The sequence below is a fragment of the Lepidothrix coronata genome, unplaced genomic scaffold (genome assembly GCF_001604755.1).
Source record: "Lepidothrix coronata isolate B3197 unplaced genomic scaffold, Lepidothrix_coronata-1.0 Scaffold31, whole genome shotgun sequence".
NCBI classification, from domain to species: domain Eukaryota; kingdom Metazoa; phylum Chordata; class Aves; order Passeriformes; family Pipridae; genus Lepidothrix; species Lepidothrix coronata.
Window position 1 is genome coordinate 1,528,708 of NW_016690211.1, and position 24,429 is coordinate 1,553,136.

At 39.5% G+C, this 24,429-nt stretch overlaps 1 protein-coding gene across 6 annotated transcripts in view; it reads right to left on the minus strand.

Moving 5' to 3' along the window:
• The window catches only part of PRLR (prolactin receptor), a 155,362-nt gene that overhangs the window by 59,307 nt on the left and 71,626 nt on the right, over positions 1-24,429 (minus strand). For 4 of the 6 annotated variants that reach the window (XM_017811159.1, XM_017811157.1, XM_017811160.1 and 1 more), the window contains 2 exons: positions 8,210-8,297; positions 7,492-7,521 (listed from right to left, as the gene is read on the minus strand). The gene's annotated coding sequence lies outside the window, so the exon portion shown is untranslated. Of the gene's footprint in view, positions 1-7,491; positions 7,522-8,209; positions 8,298-20,885; positions 20,946-24,429 lie in introns of all 6 variants that reach the window. The other 2 variants (XM_017811155.1, XM_017811162.1) reach the window with 2 other exon arrangements.

Here is a 24,429-nt window from a genome sequence, read left to right on the forward strand (position 1 = left end):
TCACGTCCAGCCTCTCATCCACCAGCACCCCAAAGTCCTTCTCCTCAGGGCTGCCCTCAATTAATTCTCTGCCCAATCTGTATTTGAGCATGGAATTCTTCTGATCCAGGTGGAGGACCTTGCACTTGGCCTTGCTGAACTTCATGATGTTCACATGGGCCCACCCCTGAAGCCTGTCCAGGTCTCTGGACGGCATCCCTTCCTTCCAGCGTGTTGACCACATCACACAGCTTGGTGTCATAGGCAAGCCTGCTGAGAGTGCCCTCAATCCCATTGTCCATGCCACCATCAAAGATGTTAAACAGCACTGGCCCCAATACTGACCCCTGAGGGACACCACTCATTAGTGGTCTCCACTTGGACATTGAGCTGTTGATTCTGCCAATTACTTATCCACTGAATGGTCCATCCAACAAATCCATTCCTCTCCAGTTTGGAGACAAGGATGTTGTGTGTGTCAGTGTCAAATGCTTTGCAGAGGTCCAGGTAGATGATGATTTGCCAGTTACTCTTCCCTTGTGCACCAACACTGTAACCCCATCACAGGACATCAAGTATGATTTGCTCTTAGTGAAGCCATGCTGGCTTGTCACCAATCCCTCCCTTCTTTTCCATGTGCCTTAGCATAGTTTCCAGGGGAATCTGCTCCATGATCTTGCTGGACACCAAGGTGAGACTGGCTGGCCTGTAGTTCCCAGACTCCTCCTTTTCTTCCCCCTTTGGGTTATATTTCTCTTTTTTCCAATCAGTGGGAACTTCACCGGACTTCCATGACTTCTCCTACAGCAGGTGGTTCTTCATTCTCCCTGTGCCTACTTTTGCTTTTTGCAACTTGGGTGGTGTGGCTGGAGAACTTGCTTGTGAACACTGAGGCAAAAAAAGGTATTGAGTACCACAATAAGTTCATGTCAAATTTGATTGTCAATTTAGGGCATGGCAGCAATCAGCAGGTATTTGCAATCGGTTTAGAAAGGGTATATAAAGGTTATGAAAGATTTGATCCTAACTGACAAAAGCAAAATCAAAAACTTTGTACTTCAAAAGGAGAAAAAGTGATTTCATTGCTGTAGAATGGAGAGAGTTGAGCTAGATAACGAAAGACAATGAACAAAAACCTTTGATTGTTACTTACATGAGAAGGAAATAGGAATAGAAAGAAGATTGTGCAAAAACACTTACAGGTTAGAATACCTCTAATTAGAGGTGTTCCTATGGAAATGGAGGCAGACATCTTCACCACACTCAGAACATCTTGCAAATTTAAGTTTTTCAAGAGTCTTACAAGACTCAGAATAACAAAGGCTACCTTTGCCCATACATTCAAATCTCATGCACAGCAACAGAATTTGAAGAGATAAGTATATTTTCATCTTGGAAGCATAATAGAAAAGTGGATCTGTGTTTTAAATTTCATTTAAATTGTCTGATAGAGTCAGATAGCAGTCACTGCTGTTCTAGTATCACTGTTCTATCTCTAGTAGGTGATATAATCCTAAAACAGATATGAGTGACTAAAGCAAGACCATATTTTGTATAGGAAAGTATAGAGAGAAGGGAATTCTTTTTAACTACACATATTTACATATTATTTCTACTTAAATATCATTTTAAAAGAGACACATAAACTTAAAAAAATTATGAAACCTCTGAAATATGTCTTTCTTATAGATATATTTTGATTTTATTCTTGTGTAACAGAAAAATTAGCTGTTTTCTTACTTAGTGAAAAAAGATTCATCAGCTATACACGTAGGCTGTAATGAATGACTCAAGTATAATCTTTTCATTCTCCCATCACTATCTAGCCTTGTCCGTATCCTTGCAGGATACTGGAACAGAACATTGTTCTGGAAACAATCTTACTGACTCAGGATGGCAGGCAGTATGAAGGAGGATTAACATCAGGGATATTCTTTAAGACTAGGTCAAGACTGCTGATGGACAGTCACATAATTATTTACTAAGTGATGACACTGGGATTTTAAAACTTTGCTCGTTTTTAATGTGGACCAAATACACTTTTAATATGTTAAAACAGAATAAATATAAGAAAATATTCTGTAAAACGAAGTCAACAGAGAGCTCTGATCACCCAAAGACATTTCAAAAGACCAAATATAATATTTTAGTTTACTTAAGAGAATAATTCCACTGTATTATGATGACAAGTATATTCTTCTTGTAAGGCCAGAACCTTTTCAATGTAAGCTGGTTTTAGACCACATTTTTCTTTAAATGTCATAATGAATTATTCATTAACCATGTCATTGTCCTGTGTATGTTAATTGAGTGAAAGATAGAAGCACAATTTATTAAAGTTATGCGTTTTCTTGTTTTATACATGTGATTTTTTCAAAGGCTTTATGAATCTGAAATAGAACCACAGTCTCATATGAACTGCTACAAATCCTGTTAAAGTTTGCTTAAGGCTGGTTAATGCATATGTGAAAGGGAAGATCCTGTATCCTATAGTGTACCTTTCCCTCTCAGAGCTGATACACAGCAGAGTACAAGACTTCATACTGTGAATGCACAGTGCAGCTCATCTATAGGAATTTTCTGTTTACTCGGTGTGAAAGAAGATACCATAAATGCTATGGGTAAATCTGACGGTAAGAAAGTGACTATCCTTTTCCAAATACACCAATTATTTTGTTTCTGGAGAAATTAAATGGTGTTTAGTTATTGTACTATTTGAGTCTCTATCTACACTATGGATAATAGAAAAATCAGATACTGTAGGTACTGGGGGATAAAATGTATTGCACACTCTGCCCCCCAGCCCATCAAAATATTTGTTACTTCACTGCAGTTCCAGCTCTGACCTAATACATGTTCTCTGAAAGCTTCCAGAGCTCTGAGCACTCCCTTTCTACCTTCTCACTGGCAGGGGTTTTGGGTGCCTGATTTCAAGATCAGCTTCAATAATGGTGCAAATGTCCAGCCTTAAAAACAGCTCTTCCAGAAAGGTCTGCTAGGAACCATCTGTGAGTGCTCTCTCCCGTTTTGCTCTGCAGTGGCTTTTAAGCCAAGGGTTTCATACTGGCCCCACCTGAGCTGTGCTGCAGCCATGCCTGTGCTGGCCAGACACCCCACTCATCTGGACCCTGAGCTGAGCCTTGAACTGAGGTCCTGGCCTGATCCCCAACCTACCTCATCCCTATGGACTTGTCTGGCCATCTGGAGTCATGGCTGAACCTGATTACCTTCACCAGGTTTAATTGGGCAATAATGTGGGCTGTGCCCTGACACACATTATGAACACGTATCTCTCTGACACCATGACAGACCTTTGTCTCCAGTTTCTTGCTGGGCAGCATATTTTGTGTTTGAAACTACAGCTGAGGTACCTTGACAACACTGAAGAGTGGACCAATGAAGTGGGGAGGCTTCACCTCCCTCACCCTCCTTGCTCCTGGACATGTCCTCCCACTTCTCCATGTGCCAGCTGAGATCCACACAGACAAACTACCCTGACAAAGACCTTCTGTCAGGTTAGCAAGTTAAATCAGCTTCATAAGAGGCACAGTGAGCACTAAAGACAATGCAAAGGTGATAGTGCTCACAGGTAGGTAGGATTAAAGAAGTGAAAGGAGGAGTTGGTGAACAGGAACTCCCCTTTAACAGAAGCATTTGCCAGCTGAACTCAGACACAGCATCAAACATAGCCTATAGTCAGTGGTATGACTGATCACTCTAAATTCAAACTGTGCTAGGCTACACTTCCCTAAGAGTTCATGAATGGACACAACAGAGAAAAAACAGTTCAGCTACTTGAATAAAATGCATATAGATGTATTCTCACCAGGCTTTCTAGTTAAAATAAGCCAGTAGCTTCAGGAGTTTAGTAAAGCAAAAGCAAAGGCTGCACACAGAAGCAAAAGAAAACAAAAAGATTAATTCTCTACTTCCTATCAGCAGTTGATGCCCAGTTACATCCTAGGAAGCAGGTCCTCACTATGCTCCAGAGGTTACTCTGGAACACAAATGCCTTAATAATTGCTGCTCCTTCCTCTCCTCCTTTCCCTTAGCTTTTATTGCCAAGTAGACACCCTAGTATAGAATGTCTCTTTGGTTATCTTGGCTCAGCTGCCCTGGCTGTGTCCCCTCTCCAGATCTTGCCCACCCCAGTGTACTGGCCCTTGAGTGAGGATGTTGCAGACACAGCCTTGATGCTGTGCAAGCCTGCTCAGCAGTGCCCAACACATTGGTGTGTTACCAGCACCTTTCTGGCTCCCAACACACAGCACAGCACTGTGAGGGGTTGCTGTGTGGAAAGTTAACTCCACCCCAGGTAGGCACAGTACATTCACCCAATCCAACACTTCCTGGCCTTCCCAATGCCAAAAAAATGTCAAACTGGATTCTGCAGAAGCCAGGCAAGCTGCCTGACCCACCAAAATATAGGATACTGATATGTTTTATGATTAATGCTTATACAGTTTTCTTTATTGAAAAAGATTATTACACAAGTGATCCAAGAGCTCTGTGGGAAATGCATAAACACCCGGAGTGTTTCTGTAATTGCTACTCCCAGTTGAGTGCACATTGCAGATTTCCCTGGCATTGGACAGAGTCAGGAATGTTATTGGATGCCTGATAAAAAAATGGGGTAAGAAACTAAGAGAACAGTGTGAAAAGCTTATCTCCACTGTACTGAGCTGGGCTACAGTAACCCATATAACATTTTTCCTTCACAGTTCTCTATTAAGTTTTGCAGTTAAAGAGACACATTCTCTATGCAAAGCTCCCAAAACCTTTAACAGGGGTTAACACATGAAAGAGAAGCAATAGTGCATAGAAAAAAAAGTGCAAGTTCAAGGCAACTGCCCCACTTATCAGTGTGGTAACCTGTACTAACCTAAGCAAGAGGTCAATAAAACAGGGCTTTATAAACTCAGCAACAGTTACCACTAGCATAGGCAACAGTGACTATGAAGAGGCATCTGAAGGGTGAGATTACACCCCTTTGTCTTTTCCCTTTCCTACCATTTTATTCCAAGAAGACCCCTTCACTTGCACATGTTGGGAAGGACAGTCAGAAAAGCAGGGGGAACATTGGTCAGACCTGTCCTGCTATTGTAGGTCAGCTTGGTGCTGCCCAGCCATCGTAACCACAGTGCTTGAGGGCACCACAGCCTTCCCAGCTGCCATGAAGCATTTTCTTCCTACCACAGGCAGCACTTCAGCTTCACAGAGGCATAATTAAGCCTTTCATACTCCTCACTGATACGCCAAAAGCTCCTAAGTGAGAAAATTTAATACCCCTGCATACAAAAATCAGTTCTGACCACTGCCTAGACCTTCAATGAAAGTATGTGCTGCAGGCAACCAAAATAATAGCTGACAGTTCCAAAGAGCTGACACTGGCATCATGGTTCAGCCTTCAAAAAATCATTTTTGAGTTAAGGCAGATCTGCAATATATCAACAATCTGTCATCCACAGACTTCTCTACAGATCCACCCTTACAGAGATAACAACTGGGAGCAGCGGCTGGACAAAACCACTGGATTCAGCCAAGCCACCTGCTAGTATGAATAACCATATTGCACAAGCCTCTTAATTAGCTAATCTAGATACATTTTTAAAGTAGCTGCTTCTTTGGCTCTGACTGTTGTTACTGAGAGATGATCTGGTCTCTAATTGCTTTAATGGAAAAGAATCATCTTCCAATTTCCCAGTAAAGTTTATTCTCTATTTTACAATTACTTGTTTGTGGCTCAGATCAGAGTTTTGCATTTTCTTTTCCTCTCTGTCCTCAGTGTTACAGCCTCCTCCTGGCATTGTTTCTGCACTGTACAATGTTATGGAGAGATACAATATACCCTCTCAAAGAGCAGACGGATGGATGAAGCTTTGACGTTCTGCCTATGGTAAAGAGCGATGTGATCTTTAAATACCCCTTCCCACACAAACCATTCTATGATTTCATTCCTTGCTCAGACTTTTGTGATTATCTTCTTGTAAGAAAAGCTACTAAAATAGTAAGAATAGAACCTTTCTTTGCACCTCCTCCAATTTTAATTCATGTTGTTTGAATATGAATCAGTAGAACTTCACAAATTACTTTGATGTGCTTACTAAAACTTTGAGTAACATCATTAACACTTCTCTAATTCTGCTAGATATAATTCAGCTACATTAGGCCAATGCTCCTAGAATTGTACTTGCCAAAGTAATTTGCCTGAGTTTCCCACTAATGAGCTTCTGGCTGAAACAGCAATTTTTGTTATCCAAATACTTGTTGATTCAAATAAGTATTAAGGATTCAGATCCAACACTCATCCTGAGGAATTTCAGAGCTAACCCTCTCCTATACAAGAGCTTTCCTTTCATTGCTAGTGTTATTATCTACTGAGGTACAGCCCTACAAAACCTTTTCTAAATCCAACTTTTCAATCCCACAGTTTCCTATCTGTACAGAAAAGATGTTTACTGAAGTTAGATGAGATTTACTGCACTCCTGCATAGACAGGTATCAGTTAGTCTAGCTAAAATGCCTTCAGCATTTCATTCTGCTTTCCCTTTATTTTGTATTTGTCTTCAGCTTAAAAGAACTGTTCTGAAGTTCTACACATTTTCTAAATTACTCTGGCCAATGCATAGCAGTCTGCATCTTTTTCTTGTAACCTCCCTTTTAATACAGCTTTTATATACACAACATTCTTGAGTCATCTTGTAATATCTGAAAACGAAGATATTTTATAATTACATGCTCACTATTATACCACTTCCACACAATTATGTGATGGAGATTCCCCATTACCCAACATTAGTAGATGGCTTGGGAACTCACCAAATCATTTGTAAAAGGAAATCTTAGGTAAAACCTTGTAAAAAAACCAAACTGCAAGTGATTTATAACTGTGCAAATCAATGCTGGAGAAAAGTTAAACATCTACTGAAATCTGTACACTTTTATGAAATGAAGAACAATGTTGAAACCCGACTCTGTGTGTTGCTGTGTGTTAGCAATTTGGGGCACTGTTCTCAGATCTGTAAGTAGTATATTTTGTATTAGCAGCCTGGCTTTCTGTCACTGTGTCTAAAACACTCTTGGTTTTGTGGTTCTCAGATCTGGTATTGTCTTACAAAGATTGGCTTTAGCCCAGATATTTATCAACTCAGCATTTCAACTCCTTCAAAAATCTTCTGCAATTTTAAAAGCAAATGTTTGTTTGGTTTTTTTTTTAATTGAAATATCTTATTTCTCACATATACAATTTAAGTTATAAACCCATGTTTGTTTCTTCTATTCAAGGAACAAAATTCTCAGAAACCCCACAAATTTATACACATTTACATCAAAATGAAAATGCCAAGTAAACATGCACAGCTTTTTTGAGAACAGATTATTGCAAAAAAAAACCCTTTTTTTTCCTAGTGATGCTAGTTTCTAAAATAATGCAAGGTTTTCAGTTGGCTTTTCAGGCTTTTCTTGTTTGCCTTCAACCCATAAACCTGAGGAAAACACTTAGAAAGACATTACCTACATATAGAGATGTAGCACTGTGTTTACCTGAAAGAAAAAAAAACGCAGTGAACTAACACATCTAGTTGAAGGCTGCAGGGAGTTTTACATTAAATAAAATGTTTATTATATTAAATAAAATGTACTTGCAACTATTTTTTTTTTTTAAGTGGACTTGATCTGAAGTCTGCTTCTTAACAAACTCTGAAGTGTTTTTGCAAGTGCTTCCATTGAAGTCTTTCAACTCCTGTGACTCTTTTCATTAAACACAAAACCTGGTGGATATTTACTAACATCTAAGTTGTTTATTCCCATACTTAAATTATGCACCTGCCTCACAGTTTAATTTAAAACACTGGGAATTAATTTTCTGGACTAATGTTGCATTTAAAACTTAGTTCAAATATTATATACATTTTTGGTAACAACATGATACAGAAATAGTCTATAACTCTAGGCTAATATGAGTTTTATGGAAGCAGTAGTTTGTCCAAAGCTTAAGTTTCTAACGGGATACTCACAGTAGTGCTCTATCCAACCACTCCACTTATCCTACTTCATATTACACAAGCAAACCCCAAGTAATTTGCAGACACAGAATTCAAGGACAAAAGGAAAAATCAGAACATCCAGTACCATTTGCACATCTGAGGCTAATATATTTCATCCACTTAATCAAGTAACTCAAGATCATTTATTTTATCCAGAAAAAGAACAGAAGTAACTGTGATTTTACCATGTGCTGTTCTCAAGCAGTCTCTGCTGATTTCAGAAAACTTCGACTCCAAATCTTCTGGTTGAAGTGCAGTGTTGTGGCTTTTCCCCTGTCAATTGGCACAAAGAATATGTCATGTAAATTTTCAGCTTGTGCCCTGCTTCTCCCTGTAGATGCCTACCACAAGTCCTTACTTAGACATCATACCTGATAACTCACCTTTGTGGGAGAATCCTGTGCAGAACTGAAAGAAGGTTGTTAACTTTTAATATTACATTTTCTGGTTTTATCTTCTGGTGATCTGATCCTATGACTTTAGCTTCCAGAGGAAAAGGCTTTCAATAATTTTTCTCTTTATACGTTTACTTTAGAATTAAGTCACCTATTCTTTCTGAATAACTAGACTGAGTCCCTGATTCTCCTCACATTAAGATGCTGACTTAGCTCTCTCACAAATACTGCACCCTTCTATTTCTCCAGCATCCACAAAATGTAGGAGTACACTGAATGAGCAAGGATGCATTCTGTACTGGTGTACAGAGATATTTTAAACCCAATTACCCTGTTACAGAGGCAAGCTTGTTGAGATCCCATGCTAATCTATAGCATCCAACTCACAGCACCTGAGCTGCTTGTCATCTCTGAAGCCTCAGCAGTTCTCAGCGTCACTGATACACTCCACTCTGTAAAAATTACCTTCATTACTCACCTTTTGCTATCTACAGGTTTGTAACTAACTTGTGCCTAACACCCTGCATGAAGGGCTCTAAGCTACTGTGTGACTCAAACTGCTGTATATGATCACCTCCTTCTCATCCTTACTTACCTTCCTGACAACTGTTGGTCACTGTACTCTGTGAGATTTTACTATTTCTTTCATCATCAAGAATTAACCTAGCAGAAGCAAATGCAGCAAATGCAGCAAATTGCTCTCTCCAGAGATCTTCTGGAAACACCTCTAAAGAAAAACTACAGTCTTTGGAGATTTAGGGTGCATTTTAATCCATTTTTAAGCACTTGCTGTTTTAAACAGAACTCTAAAGAGAAAATTAAGAATTTTTTTCAAAGAAAATATATTTTCTTGAATTTAATATCATTAATATAACTCAGAACTTCAGGAACCCTTATGAATAAATTGTGCTTAAGATTTAAAGTGCTCCCTATAAGCTCAAGAAGAGCTTTAGTATTCTTTTCCATTTTGGATTTGCTGTGGTTTAACAAAATCAAATTTAGAACCAGCTGATGAAATCTAAACTTCAGCTGTTCTTTGTTAGATCCTGTGACCTATTCTGATCCAGCAAAGCCTGATTCTGCCAAAAAAATTTGGCTTGTCTGTGTTCTTACACTGAATTCAACAGAACTATACCTACACTTAATGCCTTCTGCCTGCTAGATCATGTCCAATTTCTGTGGGAGCTGAAAGGATTAGAGGATATAATACAGAAACAACAATGTATATTTGAAACCACTCTTGGACATGTACAAGATGAAACTTTACTAGTACTGGTCCCTTTTAAAAAGCTTATGAAAAGCCCTTTTTCTATTAAAAGTTAATAGATTTACATTAAGAAGAATATCAGTTTTTTTCTTATAAAAATATTTGGTGAAAAATTGTGACAACAAACAAAAATCTTCAGAATAGAATGATTTGGCTTCTAAGAGTGACCAGGATATGGTGGGGGGGTTTTTTGGTTTTGTTTTTTTTGTTTGGTTGGTTGGTTGTTTTTTTTTAAAGAACAATGCAGTTTTTTAAATATACATTCTTCTGACCTAATTTATCATTGCTGACTTTTGGTCAGTTGCAACAGTGTTAGAGCTTTAGAGATTGACTTAAGATTACATAAGTTAATAGTTTTCTAGCAGAAAGCATACCTGTAAATCAGTATTAATTTGGTATGCCTCCAGGGGATCTCTGTGTTCAGCTCTAACCGGGCTTTTGAAAAAACTGCACTTTCCAACGCACTTTGCAGTGCACCTGCAATCTTAATTTTTCAATGTCATGACATGGTTTGCTGTATCCTGTACCTTGCCTGTCGAATTGTCCAACCAGCTACACAAAGAGCCTTTGCTTTACTGTAAAATTAACACAGAGTCTTGTGTATGTATTTTTAACTTTGACGGTCTATTTTAGGCAACACAGAAGAGAGTTTCAGCGCAAGTCACGTCATTTGATTTCAGTTTAAGTATTACATGGTAAGATATCTGCTTTGTGAAATGCTCCAGAATGTTTGCATCAATAGATTCTCTAAAGAAGAACATGACTGACTTCTTGAGGCAAATCCCTCCAGCACAGCTGGGAGCCGAGGCAACTGGAAACAAAAGAGAGAGAGAGGGGCATGTACGTCATCTGCCCCACACAGAACGCTGTGCTTGGCAGGCCAGTGGCTGCAGTGACAGACATGCTGCTGCCCTGCATTGTGTTTGTGTCCCAAGTACTGGGAAATGCTCATGCAGGCTTTGGGCTCCCAGCCCAAAGCCAAGAGCTAACTCTTATGCTACTCTGCAGTTTAGTAGGATTGCACTGCGAGATTAAAAACCCACTCTGCCAACTAGGACGCCTGGACCTGAGTTTCAGGGTGGATAGAAAATTAGCCTCCCACCAAGATAAACACGGGAGGTTTCCCACGGGGAAAGCAGCAGAACAAAGTAGCACAGAGACAGTTTTAAATCTATCAGTGCTATATCAAAACTGACTAAATTGTTTGTAGCATGACACCGATTTACAAAAAGGTTTCTTGATTCATCTTAACCCTCACTAGGGCCTATGCTAGCAGGAAGGAAAAAGAAATAGCTAACTCTATTAAAATTCTGTAGCTGAAATAAAAAGTGAATAAATGGCAACAAATTCCTTAATTCATTGATTTAATCTCTCTAATTTTTCCCATGAGGCAGTTTATATGAGAGTTAATGAGGTGTCAGTCATCAGTCATTGGACACTGACTGCTCCACATTCAAGAGGCTGATTAAACAATATAGGTGCTTATTTCATTCTGGCAGCACAACAGGATTGAGATTATTAGTTAGGAAAGAGACTAGACATTTTGAGCAAGGGAGAGGCAATCATTCTAGTTATACCAGTCTGAAGCTATTCTCATAAAACTCAGTATATTAACTTTTTCCTTATTTGGATTGGAACAGAGTAAAACACCTAAAGCATGGTATGAGGTATAAACCAAAATAGGGCACATGATTTTAACATGCAGAGTTACTCCAAACCTAAAACTGAGAAGGGGGTCAGCATGCCTAATGGACATCTATCTTCAAAAGGAATTTCTCTGTAGAGACAGAGACTGTTAGAATAACTTCCAACCTACTTATAAATTACAGAATCAAGATATGAAAAAACAAAGTTTCCTGGTTTGTAGTAGTGGATCATTTTCTTCCAGTCTTTTTTTTGTGACACTGAACAATTGTCAGTTTATATGGTACAGTTCTTTTACTAATTTCAGCATCCTGACCAATCAAGTCCAGATATTCCTATCTTCTCTGTAGCATCCTTTATAGCATTCACCTGAACCTGCAATGAATCAGTTAAAGGAACTAAAACCAACCATTTTTCTTTTTGCAGAGCTATTTTTTATTATTTTATCTCCTTGAACAAATCAGTGAAATAACAAGACAGGAGGTGGAGATGGTTTGAAATCTTATGCAATAACACTTAAACCTAATCTGTTTAAAGCACCTTGTTTCAAGCAAACACTAAGGATAACCCCTGTGAAGTTTTGATTCAATGATGAGGATGTAGCTAAAAGTTAGCATCAAAGTAATAATGTCAAAACCAATGAAAAACTAGTTTTTTAGTGCCTTAAAGGATTATTAAAATATGTCTGTTGAAATAGATGTTCTTTGTACCCATTAAGGCTGACCCTACACAGTTGTTGAACCTAGTAAGCAGCAGTCCATTAACAGCAGTGAGCTGAAAAGCAAAACACAAGAGAGGAAATACAGTAAACACATTTTTCAGGTACTCATGAGTACTGGTTAATACCTGCAACAAGATTCCTCAAGCCTGTTTGAATGAAGACAGTTCACACTACAATTCCCAGTACAACCGTGATAACATAAGCAGACTTCCATGGAGTTACTAGGCAAGATTTGTAAAAAAGGGTCCATCACACAAGTGAAGAGCTTCTAAGTCTGGGTTACCTTTGGCTCAACTATTTGCCTCCAGAATTACAGAAAACAGCCACACACTTCTCTATGAGCTGGAAATAGTTAGTTGTTATTTGTGGGAATCAAAGAGAGATTTTCCTGAGAAGATTAAAATTAGCTAAATACACAAACAGCAACTTTTCTCAAGTAGCAGTAGGATCCCCATGCAATGGGATAGCATGACCAAAATCTGAGAAGTAAAAAATCTGTGAATATGATGTTGATTCTTAAGCTGTGGCTACTGGTCTCCCCATAGTCAGAAAGTTTTAAGATCAGGTGGAAAAAACGGCAATGGGGGTATGTGGGGGGACGAAGTCCTACAGATCCAGCAAAAATTTTCTCCCATTGGCAGATTCTAGCCCATACTCTAGACTGTATATACCTGTCTTTGAATGTGTAGTATATATAAAGTTGTGATTTCTCGTATAGAGAAAACAAAAATTCCAAGTTTGTGTTAAGCACCATTCATTATCAGCAGTCACAACGAAGGCAGCAGCTTCCCAGCTAACGAGGTCACAGTCCTCAATGCAGACAGCACTTATACAAGGAGGGCAGCTTACATTACCTCTCTTCCAAATGCTAGGGGTGTAATTCAACAACACACTGACAATACACCAATATAGCTACCTCAGGAAACTTTCCTAACTAAACTTACTCTCCTTCCATACTGCAGTTCCCTACTTATTCAGTTGGGTGGATACAGCTGCTTATGGGTCTGTGAGACAATCACGGAAATGGTTTGCACTAAAAAACAAACTACAACTTTTATTAAAGCCTAAGTCATCTCAGTGACTCAGCTTATACTACTGCCGAAAAAAGCAGCTGTGTTGGCACGACACAGTGATAGTGAATGGGAGGACAGGGACAGGAAATAAAAGCTTAAGGGTGTAATTCCTTTCGCTATTAAAAGTAATGTATAGCGAAAATACTCTTTAGCTGGAACCTATTCAAGGTAAATACTCTTTCTTACTTCACATCAAATATCAGATCAAACACCAATAAAGAAAGTGGTGGGTGCATTGAAGTCACTTATCACAAAGTCATTATACTTGTGATCATACCATATCTGAAATCTCCCATACAGTCACTGACACTGAATCAAGTCAACACCACCTCTTGCACCCATAAGAAATCATAGTTTTCAGTTGAAAGGAGACAGACAATCCTTTCATGTGAGATCAGTGCCTAAACTCCAGACTAATTCTTTCCTCCTATATTCCTGGTTTCTGGCATTAGTCGGTATTTCAGCTGAGGGTCCTGCTGCTTAGCTGACCCTGCACTGCAGGAACACCAAAATAGAGGAAAAAAGTTGTTTTTCTTCTCCTTCTGGAGCATTCCCAAATTCTGGTCCGAACTTGTTAATTAATTTTTTTCAGGAATAAGAAAAGAGCAACGAGATGTTCATCACTCCTTTGTTTCAGGTCTGCTCAGCAGTGACAAAGAAGGGCAATGAAGCTGTAGAAGGGTCTGCAGCACAAGTCCTATGACAAGTGGCTGAGAAAGATGGGATTCTTTAGCCTGGAGAAGAGGAGGCTCAGGGATGACCTTATCACTCTCTACAATTACCTGAAAGGAGGCTGTAGCCAGGTGGGGGTCGGCCTCTTCTCCCAGGCAGCCAGCAACAGGATGAGAGGACATAGTCTTAAGCTGCACCAGGGGAGGTTTAGGTTGAACATCAGGAAAAATTTCTTTACAGAAGGAGTGAATAGACACTGGAATGGGCTGCCCAGGGAGGTGGTGGAGTTACTGTCCCTGGAGGTGTTTATGGAAACACTGGATGTGGCACTTGGTGCCATGGTCTGGTTGACAAGGTGGTGTTTGGCCATAGGTTGGATTTGATGATCTCAGAGGTCTTTTCCAACCTAACTGAATCTGTGATTCTGTGACAGTGAATAGTGTATTTTGCTGGACACTGACCTGTCAGTTTGTATACTGCAAAGGACAATGCTTCAAGACTTTGGCACTGGAGCATTCAGGGTTGGATTTTGGGATACTGCAGAAACCTGAGTTCTGACACAGGAGGAACAGATGTTAACAGATGTAGAGAAGCGACACTCTTTGGCAGGGCTGCAGCTTGAAGCAGCAATTTCTTTGCTCTTTGATAGATTCAGTTTTGAAGGAGAAGGAAAACAAAGATGTTTACAAGTTTGTTCTGTTCAAGAAAGCACATTTTCCCAAATATTCAAACAGCATAATAGTAGATTACAGAAAATACAGGCTCAAGACTTCCTGCTCCTTGATAAAGATCAAGAACCTGAATGCAAGTTTTCTTTGCCTCAACTAGAGAGCTCTGGCACTGGTGAAATAGTTGTCTCCACCTTTTTATAAGAAAGTCCATCTTGTTCTGATGATGCCTTATTTTATCTTCTTCATTATATATGAACACTTGAATGTGAGGTGCCCTGGAATGTCCTGTCCCTGCTTCTATGAGCACAATCCAGCTACGTTTCTCCATTGCCTTCAAAAATGCTGTATTGCCCTAACACAATACTTTCATACTGTCCCTTCTTTCCACGACATGAAAAATGAAAACACCCCTCACTACGAACTACCAACCTTCAGAAATCCTTCTGGTGGTGCCTTGTAGCTTCCATACTCCAAGACTACCCAGTTAGACTACCCAGTTTCTAGCAGGCATAAAATCTCTCAGCTACGTCCATTTCTATGTCCCAGGCTTTCTGGACTGCTCTTTTGTAGCAATTGCTAAATCCCACTTGAATGTAATTTTAAAAAATCTCTTTTTGTATCTCCTCCTCTGTTCCTCCCAAACATTCACAACAGTGCTTGTCCTACTTTCATAATATTCAATGCTTTTAATCCATTTCTAGGCCTCATCACTAGCTTATCTCATTCCCAACAACCTTACGTAGGAATCTAGTTCTTCTTGAGATTTAAAGAGTCCATTAGAGTCAATTTTCTACAATACAGCAGGAAAACAACCTCCCTCTCTAAATTAGAGAAATTTTCCTCCTGACACCACTCTATGCCTATCACAGAATGTACCAGCAGAAATGAAGTCAGACACAGCTAATTGTGTACATCCATTCTTTACCTCTCTTCACAGGATCCCCCCCCTCAAGGCCTCCATCAAAAGTAGGCATGGTTAGGTCAGGAATGGCACCTAAAAAGCCCAGGGACCCTCAGATAATCTCTCAAACTCCAACCAATGCCATTACTACTGAGTTATGGACAAGTCTCAACTTTTGTATCTCAGCCTGTTTGAACTTCTTGAGGATTTATTAAATATTAATTGAACCAGGGAGCAAAATGCAAGACGTAGTCTGGCAGAAAGACATTAATCTGCAATGCTAGACAGCCAGGATCTCTACTACAGTTAACACTGTATTATTTATGAAGAATGGAATTACTGACAGAAGAAATGAAATTTTTTTATTTTTCATAAATATTTAATATTGACACCAGTTAACTACTTGGCAATGTGAAGTGAAATGATTCCATAGTAGCCATTCAGATTTCTTTCAAATTGGAAAAAAATTGGTATCATAGTACTTTTACTCTAGTGGGGAAAATCAACTGTAACATATATTATTACAAATATAGGCTCTACTCAAGATGAAAGTAAGTAAGTACCTGGAGCTGATTCTCTAAAAATCTATGAGAATGAATGTCCTAGCATCTCAACTACTTTAGCTAAAATTTCTGGTTAAAAATTACAGTAATAAACATCTCCCAAATATTAAAAGAAAACCAAAACATCCTTTAATATTCCCCATGCCTCAGCAAATAAAACTTCCCAACTTTTTACATTAATACTTATTCTTATATGTCATGAATTTATTTGCTCCACTATGCACCAGGAGGTTGCAAAGGGGACTGAAAGAAGTTATACTGAAAGAACTTGGATAATATTGTGAAAGCAACAAAGAAACACGGAAGCCTGTATTAGAAAGAAAAGAGTTTAATATTAAAAGAATTATAAAATCATTTAAATAAGCTACTATGCAATTTTTAAACAAAAATAACTTGCAACTGAATTCAGAATTTGTTTGCAAAACCAGATATTAAAACATCCTATTCAACAGCTGTGCTATCCCTTCAGGCTCTTTATGGGGCCAGGTGCTGCCCTGCTTCCAGGGCTGTGTCTTTCGAAAAGACCTGAGTCTCTTAAAACTCATTTGCTTTAAACCATAAAGTGCCTCTTTACCTCATCAGTGTCACTTCTGGCTTACAATGTTGCTGTGAAATCATATTCAGATTTCTTGTGTCTGAAATACAAACTGTTTCAGGTCTGTCTACTTGTCAGTATCAGTGCCATTCACATATTATCAAACTGGTTCTGAGTCAGTTAGCTTAAGCATTTAAATTAGTATTACTGCATTAATGTAACCCTCCACAGGGGCTAATATTTTCTGCTTTTTAGCATTGTGTAATGTAGACAATTCCCTTTACAGTTTTAGTTAATGAAAGACTCTTTTCCACATTTTCTTCCAAAAACTGTTGTGTAACATCACTGTGTACTGTAAATAGCTTCCCACTTCCATCTGCTGCCTGAAGTGTCTGCTCTAAACTGCTCTGGTTTGCAAAGTTTTTGCTTTGTAGTTCTTTGGCATAAAGCATTTGTTAGCCTTGTTGTAATTTCTTCTAGACTACAGCTGCCAATAAATCAGGCAGTGGCACACAAAGGCTATACTCTTAATACATTCTTATTAGTTAGACTCTAAAGGAGTACCTAAAAAAATTAATTTTAATGAATAGATTTCACAACAGATTGGACATTATGAACCCCCTAAGTTCAGTGGGATACAGCATCACTAACCAGTTAATCTGAGTACCTCTTCCTCAGTGCCCCGGGAGTAAACAAACACTAAAGGCCCCACAAACATGATATGGATAACAATAATTCTTGACTTAAATTTTGTTTGTGACTACAGTGACAAAAACATTAAAGTGATAAATTAGAGGTTATCATGGCTGATTTCTAGTACAGATCATACTGATTTTCACCTGTAAGTCACTGCCACAGTTCCCAATAAAGTTCAAATTAGCCAAGATAATTTTAATGATGCCAGGTAATTCTGAAACGTGGTTGTATTGAGTTTGCATGGCAGGGGTTTGGCAGTAGAGGGGCTACTCTGTGAGCAGCTGCCAGAAGCCTTCCCCATGTCCAACAAAGCCAATGCCAGATGGCTCCAAGATAGACCCACTGCTGGCTGCAGTTGAACCCATCGGCAATGGTGGCAGCGCCTCTGGGATAATGTATTTATGAAGGGGGGACAAAAAAACTCAGCACCTTCAGCCAGAAAGAGGAGTGAGAATGTGTGAGAACACCTCTGCAGGCACCAAGGTCAGTGATGGAGGAGGAGGAGGTGTTCCAGGCATTGGAGCAGAGATTCCCCTGCAAGACCATGGTGAGGCAGCTGTGTCCCTGCAATCCATGGAGATCCACGGGGGATCAGAAACCCACCCGCAGCCCATGCAGGACCCCACTATAGAGAAGGTGGATGCCTAAAGGAGGCTGTGAACCTGTGAGAAGCCAGTGACAGAGCAGGCTCCTGGCAGGGCTTTTGGAACTGTGGAGAGAGGAGCCCACTGGAGCAGGTTTGCTGGCAGGATTGTGACCCCATCAGAGGGACCCACACTGGATCAGCCTGTTCCTGAAGGACTGCATCCTGTGAAAGGGACCCACACTGGAGCAGTTCATGAAGAACTATGCCTTTGGGAAGGACTCATATGGAGAAGGCCTACCTTTTGTAGGAAGGACCCTTCATTGGAGCAGGGGAAGAGCATGAGGAGAAAACAGCAAATGTGTGATGAATTGACCACAACCCCCACTCCTTGTCCCCCGGTATTGCCTGGGGGAAAGACATAGAGAAATTGAGAGTGAAGTTGAGCCTGTGAAGCAGAAAGGGATAGGGAGAATTTTTTTTGTAGATTTGTTCTTATTTTTCATTTTAGTCTTGTGTTAACAGGCAATAAATTAATTCACCCAAACTGCCCCTGATGGTAACTGTGAGTGATCTCTCCCTGTCCTTACCTCAACCCACCGCCTTCTGTTATTTTCTCTCTCCTGTCCATCTCAGGAGGGTAGTGACAAAGCAGTTTATGTGGGCACCTGGCAACCCGGCAAGATCAACCCACCACATCACTGATTGCACAGGGACTCACAGTTTTACAGTTACATTCCAACACAACATGCTAATTACAAGTCATTCTATGAAGACCAGAGTCTGTAGCCTTGTACTGCTTTGGTGTGCACTGTACAAACATCAGAGATATATCTCCCTTTTCAAAGAATGTGAAACCTAATAGTTGCATGCATAAAAGCTTCTCAATAAATAATAGACTAAAACAGGTTTTGGGATGTCATTTAGATGACAATTTAAGAGCCCCAAAGAGGGATTAACAATGCCAATTTCATTCCTAAGATTTGCTTAAACTGTTCTTAAAAATCTCCAATTAGGGGAATTTTGAAACCTCCATAGGCAATTTAAGCTACTGTTTTAGTATCTTTAATAATAAAATGTTCTTATTATCTAACCCGTATCTTCCTTGCTGCAACTTAATCCAAGTACTTTTGCAGCCTAAAAGCAACAAAACAACAGACTGCTCCCATCTCTCTGCAGAGCTAAGAGACACCACTTTGAGGACTTCAGATATATCACCCTTGTCTTCTCCTATTTAGATGTGTCAGTCTTGATTCATTTTCTCACAAGACACATTCTCCAGACCTCTAAATCTTTTTCTTGCTCTTCTGCGGACTCTGCCTATCTTTTGTGAAGCACTGTGCCTCAGAAAGACCAAGTACTTTAGTTGAGGTCTTGAAAATACTGAAGGGAATAAGAAAACCACTTTGCACAACTCAAACCATACTCCTACTTGTAAATCCTGGCATGGTATTTACTTTTCACACAGCAGGATGACAGTATTGGCTCCTGTTCCTCTTGTGTAGCACTGAACCCCTTACTTATACCAAATACCTTCTTGAATCCTTGTTACCTCAATCTTATATTTGTGCAGTTATGTATCTGTGTTTAAGAGGAGCACCTTGGTCTTGTTTCTACTGAGCAACTCTTTATTTATCAGAAACAATATATGACCTATAAATATGACTCCTTTTTTTTCCTCTTCTCCAGTAAACTGAAGTCCCTCTCCTTTCACTGTTGTCTAGTAAATATGTGGTATAGCGTTATCCATGTCACTAATGATATTCAGATTAGCTGCCACACCAAGGAGTTGGGCAGCTGGTTTCAATCTGCCCTTTCACTCTGACAGTGCCTCACTGATAACCAGTTGTAAATGGTTTTCCAAGGACTGGGGCATCCTGCACAGCAGTTTCATACAGACTATGGGTTTCTAGTTAATTTACAAAAATTTCATGAAATTGTATTGGAAGCCTGACCACAGTGAAGATGTATGACATCACTGCTGCTCTTCTATCTTTGAGGCTTATTACCTTTTTAGGAGAAAACTGGAGCACTTGGAGAATATTTCTTTTCAGTGGGAACCTGTGTTGTTGCTACTTATCTCCATGCTCTCTCATATATTTACTTCAGTATCTTACAGCAGTTTATAAACAAGTGATCAACACACAGAGGCTACAGCTAAAAAAAAAAAAAATCTGTTAAAAATCTGCACAGAAGATACTAATTGCAAACAGGCTATAGAAACTGCTGACTGGGTCTTCTCTTGTCTAAAGAGAAGATCTTGCCTCCCTTTTCCACTGTCCTATTTTAGATTCTCGGGTCAGGACAGCTTCACATGAGGCAGAACAGGGCAGGTGCCTGCTGCAGGTCACCTCAGGGTGACATGATCCTCTGCCTCAGAACCACACCCATTTTCCAGTGATTGGCTTATCCCCACAACTAGGTCATCATCATGTCCTTGTGAGGCCACCATTGTAATCCAGCTGTAACCCAGGTGATATCAGCACTTCCTGGGACTGTCTGGCAGGTGAGGCCATACCTTGGTCAACCCCAAAGCACAGCAAGAGCAGGATGTCCTCCCTCTTCCCTGCATGGGGATGCCATTTTGTTAATGGTATAAACCCCACAACCTTTTTCAAGCTTCTCAAGAGCTTCTCATATATTCTTGATATATGTCATATACAAGCATTGTAAATATCTCTAAATATAGATACAGCGAGGTGGGTATATTTATAAATGCATACAGTTTATAATAATGAATTTATAGTTGCAGAAGTTTACATATAAAAGATTACTTAATAAGAGGTACCGAAAATAAAGTTTAAATACTAATAGAAAATAAAAAAAGAAAAGGCAGAACATACAGTCATACAACTACCAGTTAACAAGACAGATGAAATCCCAACCAGACTGCTGCACAGTATTACCTGGTCTGTCTTTGGACTTTGTGCTGTGCTGCAAGATACAGACAACACTGCCTATTAAAATGGAAAATCAGAACAAAAATTTAACTTTACAGTAACATGTGTAGGGGCACTAGGAGAAGTTCACAATGGATTTTCCCCAAAAGACTACGTCCATTGGATAAATGACAGCTGCGATGAAATTTCTGAAACAAAACCAAATTGTCCAGTGTGACTAGGGCAAGGGATGACACTTACCAAAAGGCTTCTCTAATGTGAATGCTTCCCCTGAACATGATGCAGCAGTAAACATGCCTCCTGTTAGGACAAAAGATGAACCCCTGAGGCAACTTCCAAATCACCTATACCTTACATAGCAGACTGGGTTTACAAACACAGGATCTCTCCTAAGTTATCATCCAGCTGGCTGAAAGCAGCCAACAAGTAATTCGTCAGGCTCACTCTTCAACAATTTTTTTCAGCAAAGATCCAGCACGGTTGTTCAGACCTACACAGTCTTTCCCATTCAAGTCCAGGGAAAAGTCCATGTTACAGCTGACAGTAATGGCACCTCACTGAACAAGCTCTTTGTGATGCCTGTTTGCACTGGGGCCACTTCAAATAAATCTAGTATGGGTTTGGTACACTATTCTGAGCAGCTGTGAACAAAAAGCAGCCCTGTTAAAATATATCTCCTTTTCTAGCAGTAGAAAGGGCCACCTTCCTCTGAATTTCTTGGGGTTTTCTATGTTTCAGTAGCGTTTGTTATTCTTTTACTTTTTGCAGCTGAAATGCAGACTGGCATTACCCATCCTTTTCCTTTCAAGGGTTTGGGGAAGGACGGCCCTTCAGGGCTGTGAGGTGCCTCTTAACCACCCCAGAGATCTCCTGCTTTGCCAGTGTTTGCAACTGGGCTGCAATTGCCTGAGAGACATATCTGATTGCATCTTCGGCCATGTTTTCAGCCATGCTTTTAACACGTGGCTTAATAATCTCCAAACTCTTTTAGAAAAATAGTATAGCTTTTGAAAAGAGGCTGCGGAATACAGCTTCTACTCCACCTGGGCTCTTTAATAATTCATGGACAGGGAGGGGTCCTTTTAATTCTTCTACTACCCTTTACTACTTATTCTTTACTACATGATGGTGTGTTTCCTTAAAACATCATAACCTTTCAGGTCAACAGATAAAACTTCAGAGTCTGCTTTCCACTGCAAAATAAGAAATGCTTGTTTTCATTTGTGTTTATTTCAGTGCTGTCTCTTTCTACTTGAGGTTGTTTTACTGGCACATAAAGCAGTTTGTACTACGTTGCTGCAATGAGCTCACTGCTATTACCATGTGCCAGAACCCAGCATGATAATGGGACCTATAAATCTCAAACCAGCTGGTACTCAACAAGGTTTTGTGTAGAGGTAGATTGGGATAAAAACCTTCCAGGCATGTCAATTAAAAAGGAAACTGTCACTGGCTACCCCAGGAGAAGTTTCAGAAAAACTCGCTAGGTTCCCAGCTGAACAAAGAGTACAAGGATTTTCATCCATTTTAAGCTTTGTTCCCTAATTGCAGGACTGAAGACCAGGTCTATGGTTGGTCAACAGTTAAAGCTCTGTTGTTGGAACTAGTAAATGTTTATACATTCCAGCAATATGCATATGGATGAATAATGGACTTGTCACAAAGAATAATGCCACGTCTTACCCAGCAGCATTATTAATATTATTCCAGCTGCCTGGGTATTGTATTTCTGCAAACCCCATCTCCCACTGGCCTGACAGCTTCCAGGGGCTTTGAATAGCTGTTTGGTAAAGTTCAAATTGGTGTTTTGTGGGGATATTCTGGTGTAAGCATTGTTGGGGAGCATGATGTAAAAACCACAGTTTACCATCCTTCTTTTTCTCCCACTCTAGCTTCAGCTGCTAAACATCATGGACTTGAGAGGCTTTTATCCAGCTGTTAAATTTCTTCAGCAAGCACCACCACTTCACAAACAGCTGTTTCTTCCTTACTTGCCTTTTTACTGCTAGAAACTTCTCAATTTTGCATATACTCTCCTCAGTAGCGCTCACTTTTTAAAATTCTTTAAAGTTCATTGGAATAAAACGTTCCCTTTATACCTTGGTGACTGTAGTCTATTAAGCAGTATGCTGACCCTTTCTCACTGTCCTGAGGACACCTAGGGAAGGTAATGGGATATTGGGAAGTGTGGAAATTGGCATGACATAAATGGTATAGAATAAGAGGGTGGATATTGTCCTGGTTTCAGCTAGGGTAGAGTTAATTTCTTCTCAGTAGTTTATTCTAATTTCTTACGGTGCTGTATTTTGGATTTGGAATGAGAATGGTGTTGATAACACACTGATGTTTTGTTTTTGGCTAAGTCGTGTTTATCCTAAGTTTTTTTTCTTGTCTCACGGTCTGCAGGTGAGGAAGTTCACAAACTAAACTGGGGCAGGTGACCTGAACTGACCAATGGGGACATTCCACACTATAGAACATCATGCCCAGTGTATAAACAGAGGGGCTGATCTGGGTTAGGGAAGGGGAGTCTGGCATTGGTCAACTGGTGGTGAGCAACTGTAATGTGCATCACTTGTTTTTCTCTTTTAATTATCATTATAATCTACTATTATTATTGTATTTTACTTTATTTTTGATTATTAAACTTCATTAAATTTTTCCTTGATTTTTTTTATCTCAACCTGCAAGTTTTACTTTGATTCTCATGCCCATTCCACCAGGGTGGGGGAAGAGAGGCAGAGGTTGAGCGAGCAGCTGCATGGTGCTTATTTCCAGTTGGGCTTAAACCACAACATTCAAAATTTCAACTAGTACCTGGGAACATCTAGTCATAACTACTGTCAAATATTTCTTTTGTCCTAAACATCCTCATGGTCTTCCTTTCTGAGTGGAGGCATATTTATTCTAATTTTCACCAATTGCCAGACATGGTTTTCCAAATCCTTGCACAGCTTGGAGTTTTCATGCCCATTCTCTGACTGTAATGAAGAAGCTGTGGTTACAGTTCTTTATTATAAACTCCAGTAACACATTAATGTAGCAAATGGTAATTGCTTGCTGTAAAACATCCCCATGTTTCAGTTTCGAGCATCCTGTTAAAGCAATCTGTGACAGAGGCCTCTACTTCATTATTAGTAACAAAGAAGTGAAAATTATTCTAATTTAACAACTTGTGTGAAGGCTGATTTAAAAACATCCATTCTCTGCTTGGTAATTACTGAGGTGGCAAAAATGGTTTAAAAGCCTCAGCTACTTCAGAACTCATTCTGCCTTTCAGACACACAGTTCAGGCTCATTGGGATAGTATGTTCACCATCACTAAAATGAGACTAATACTGTTACTGTGTTTAGAATAAGCCACAAATACCTGCTACTTCTAAAGGACTTTCTCACAGCCTTATGTTATATTCTAAGTCTTGGTTTACATGACATGAGGCCACCTGTTTTCTCTTCAGATCAATAGTACTGCTTGTTTCAGAAAGGGGCTTTACATTCCCAAAGCATCCCACTTCCTCAGGAGCATAGTAAATATGTTTTGACAGATGCTGCAGTTTGTTAACATGCTGCTACTACATGCACACAAAAAACCAAACATTAGGCAACTGATTTGTCATGTTCAGCAAAACTTTATTTAATCGTTTGGGTGATGGTGACCTGCCTCTCATTGTCACCATTTCTTTTCCTTCAAAGATGTGTTTTTAATGGTTTATTTTTTTTTTTATCCTGTGGTTCTAAGCAAGAATAAAAACAATTCACAAAATAATTGTGTCTTTTACACAAC